At 38.9% G+C, this 4,304-nt stretch overlaps 1 pseudogene; it reads left to right on the top strand.

Moving 5' to 3' along the window:
- The first annotated feature begins 1,668 nt into the window (after window positions 1–1,668).
- LOC115941065 (small nucleolar RNA U3) lies at window positions 1,669–1,744 on the top strand (annotated as a pseudogene).
- Window positions 1,745–4,304: the final 2,560 nt, after the last annotated feature.

Below are 4,304 nucleotides of genomic sequence, written 5' to 3'. Positions count from 1 at the left end.
AATGGGTCTTGTTTTTTAATCCAATCTGATAGCCTGTGTCCTTTGATTGGGGCATTTAGCCCATTTACATTCAGGGTAACTATTGAAAGGTATGAATTTAGTGCCATTGTATTGCCTGTAAGGTGACTGTTACTGTATATTGTCTGTGTTCCTTTCTGTCTATGTTGCTTTTAGGGTCTCTCTTTGCTTAGAGGACCCCTTTCAAGATTTCTTGTAGGGCTGGTTTCGTGTTGGCAAATTCCTTTAGTTTTTGTTTGTCCTCAAAGCTTTTTATCTCTCCTTCTATTTCCAATGACAGTCTAGCTGGATATAGTATTCTTGGCTGCATATTTTTCTCATTTAGTGCTCTGAATATATCCTGCCAGTCCTTTCTGGCCTGCCGGGTCTCTGTGGATAGGTCTGTTGCCAATCTAATGTTTCTACTATTGTAGGTTACAGATCTCTTGTCCCAAGCTGCTTTCAGGATTTTCTCTTTGTCTCTGAGACTTGTAAGTTTTACTATTTGATGTCGGGGTGTTGACCTATTTTTATTGATTTTGAGGGAGGTTCTCTGTGCCTCCTGGAATTTGATGCCTGTTTCCTTCCCCAAATTAGGGAAGTTCTCTTCTATAATTTGCTCCAATATACCTCCTGCCCCTCTCTTTCTCTTCTTCTTCTTCTGGGATCTCAAGAATTCTAATACTGTTTTGTCTTATGGTATAGCTTATCTCTTGAAGTCTGCCCTCGTGATCCAGTAGTTGTTTATCTCTCTTTTTCTCAGCTTCTTTATTTTCCATCATTTGGTCTTCTATATCACTAATTCTCTCTTCTGCCTCATTTATCCTAGCTGTTGGAGGCTCCATTTTGATTGCACCTCATTAATAGCCTTTTTGATATTGACTTGGTTAGATTTTAGTTCTTTTATTTCTCCAGAAAGGGTTTCTCTAATATCTTCCATGCTTTTTCCAAGCCCAGCTAGTATCTTTAGAATCGTCAACCAGAACTCTAGTTCCAACATCATACTAATGTCCATATTGATTAGGTCCCTGGCAGTCAATACTGCTGCTTGTTCTTTTTTTTGAGGTGATTTTTTCCATCTTGGCATTTCATCCAGAGAGAACAAAATGCTAACAGGGTAACAATGACCCCAGAAAAATATAAACTAAACAATTAGAAGAGACCTGAACCTGAGGGAAAAGAAAGGGAAAGAAAGAAAAAAAAAGAAAAAGAAAAAGATACAAACAAACAAACAACCAAAAAAACAGAATATGATCAAATATGATCAGGCTGGTGCATAGATCAGTGCCACACACTAGATTTTGGCGTATTTTGGTCTAGTTGAAGAAAGTACCTCCCAAAATTGTAAAGAATGAAAAACTTATATATGTACAAAAATAAGGGTTAATATGATGAAGGGATGGAATATGACTGTAAAGATGAAAATTATAAAATATTTTATAAAAGGAATTGATAAGATAAGAACTTGGTTGAAAAAAGAAATAAGAGGATTAAAAAAAAAAAGGGAGAGAATGTGATCAGGCAGGAGACTAGAACAAAGCCATACACTAGAGGTTTAGGGTATATTTTTGTCTGTTAAAAGAAACTGTATCTCAAAATTTTAAGATATATATATATACATATATACCAAAAATAAGGGTAACTACTATGAAGGTATAGAATATGACTCTAAAGACTATACTTTCAGGGATCATTTCTATAGTTCGTTACTAGAGAATTTTCTCTGAAAATGAAAAATAAAAAAGATTTTTTAAAAAAGGGATTGATAAAATGTTTATTGAAAAGGGGAAAAAGAAAAAATTCCAAAAACTGAAAAAGAAAATGTTAAAAAAATTAACTTTGAAACACTAAAGAATCAGGGGGAAAAAGCCATGAATTCTATGTGTAGTGTTCCCCTGGTGCTGGAGTTCTGCCATTCTCGTTAATTGGTAAACTTGGTCTTGGCTGGCTGTTCTTGCTGATCTTCTGGGGGAGGGGCCTATTGCCGTGGTTCTCAAATGTCTTTGCCAGAGGCAGAATTGCCCCACCCTTTCCAGTCCGGGCTAAGTAATCTGCTTGGATTTGCTCTCAGGAGCTTTTGTTCCCTGCAAGCTTTCAGTACAGCTTTGGAGGACAAGAGTGAAAATGGCAGCCTCCCAATCTCCACCCTGGAGGAGCCGAGATCTCAGGGCCCCTCTCCTCAGTGCGCCCCCAGAGAAAAGCAGTCAATCACTCCCATCTCCCCGGTCTCTGGCTGTACTCTGAGCTCACCCTGAGCTCACCCGGCCTGTGACTGAGCATTTCTATCTCTGGCACACAACCCCGTATGAAGTCTCCATACCCAGCAGATCCCTGTGGTGCACTCCCATGCCGCTCCTTCCAGGGGAGGAAGGGGAGTCTCCCCGGATCTGCCACTTGTTGGGTCCCTGCTGGAGGAGCAGTGGTCCGACTATGCCGCGGATCACGGTTTGTGGCAACCCCGAGCTGAGAGCCCACTCCTTGCCTCCGTTTCTGCAGCCAGCTTCCCCGCTCTGATACCTGGGAGCTCTGCCGCACTCACGCACCCCCGGTCTTTCTGTGACCCCGATGGTACTGAGACCACACTGTCCCAGCGATGGTTTCACCCTCCGCTTAGCCACTGGAGCGACGTCCCTCAACAGAGCTGACTTCTAAAAGTTCCGATTTTGTGCTCTGCTGCTCTACCACTTGCCAGTAGGGGCTGATGTCCCCCACCGCCTATCTTCCCGAATATGGCCTCGGATTCACTGCGATGAAGAAGAAATTTGAAGAGCTTTGCTTACAGGTTCCCTGATATTTCAATATGAACACATATGCTAAATTGGCAGATATAAAGCTAATGACATGTTGAAGCATCAGGAATATAGAACAGAAATTTTGTTTAAAAACACAGAGGATGGAATGGGTATCTTTTCTTTTTATATTAAACTACATTAAGGTAGATCTACCCTAAAGAGCCTGATGAAAAATAGACACAAAATATATCTAAGAATGGGTTATGCAAGTGGAACATCATTCTTCTCCCCCTCTTCATATGGAAGACTTCAGTGTAAAAAATTTCATCATTCAATTTATTTATAATTAACTCTAATAATAGAATATAAAATTTAAGTTTTAAAACTCAACTATTTTTTTCTAACTTCATTTTTAATTGGTCACATTGGAATCACATACACTCACCTAACATTCATAGGCTTTAGATTAATATTAAATGGGTTCATCAAAAAAGGCATATTTTCGGGCACCTGGGTGGCTCAGTTGGTTAAGCGACTGCCTTCAGCTCAGGTCATGATCCTGGAGTCCCGGGATCGAGTCCCGCATCGGGCTCCCTGCTCGGCAGGGAGTCTGCTTCTCCCTCTGACCTTCCTCCCTCTCATGCTGTTTCTCATTCTCTCGCAAATAAATAAATAAAATCTTTAAAAAAAAAAAAAAAAAAAAAAAGGCATATTTTCACTCAACAAAATATAAACACTATGTACATACTAGCATACTTTCTATGCTGTATATACACTTAACCGAAATATAGTATCTGGTGAATATAAGAGTACTCTAACTCTATTCCTCAGTTACAAAACCATATGGAAGTATTATTATTAATCATTAATTATTATTATTTTTTAAAGATTTTATTCATTCATTTGAGAGAGAGAGAGAGAACACACAGTGAGGGAAGGGGCAGAGGGAGAGGGACAAGCCGACTCCCTGCTGAATTGGGAGCCTGACATGGGGCTCAATCCCAGGATCCTGAGATCATGACCTGAGCTGAAATCAGATACTTAACCTACTAAGCCACCCAGGCACTCCTCATTAATTATTATTATTGCTGAAGTTCCTCATTTTCTGCCTTTTTAAAAAAAATAAACCTGTTGTAGTAGGAACAAAATTTGAATAAATTCAAGATAATACAGTGATTTATCATGGATATGGCTATTTTAAAGTGTTTTTCTTTCATATTCTGAGCTTTGCTTCATATATTTTCATGTAGTTCTTCCAAATTTCTGTTAAAACATCCATAGATTTACCATTTAGTGTATTGGGTTGTCCTATGAATGTAAATTCTGTAATGAGAAAATGCAAGATGGGAAAAAAACTACTGGAGCAAAAGTCAAATAACTGTTTCCATTTTGATTACTTTAGATTCTGCAGCAAGCATATTTAATACTTTGATTGCTTATCAGGAAAAATAGACCAGAACAGGGAATATTCCAAAAGAAGTGGCAGCATTGATGGACTCTGCTAGAGGCAGATTTAATTTACATTCTTGCTGTTTACATGTGGGACTTCTTTTTTTAATTTTTTTGCTTCTACTC

Source organism: Leptonychotes weddellii, chromosome 14 (genome assembly GCF_054177405.1).
Source record: "Leptonychotes weddellii isolate Sample4059 chromosome 14, ASM5417740v2, whole genome shotgun sequence".
Lineage (NCBI taxonomy): Eukaryota > Metazoa > Chordata > Mammalia > Carnivora > Phocidae > Leptonychotes > Leptonychotes weddellii.
Note: the sequence above shows the minus strand (reverse complement) of the source record. Positions and strands in the feature narration are given on the sequence as shown.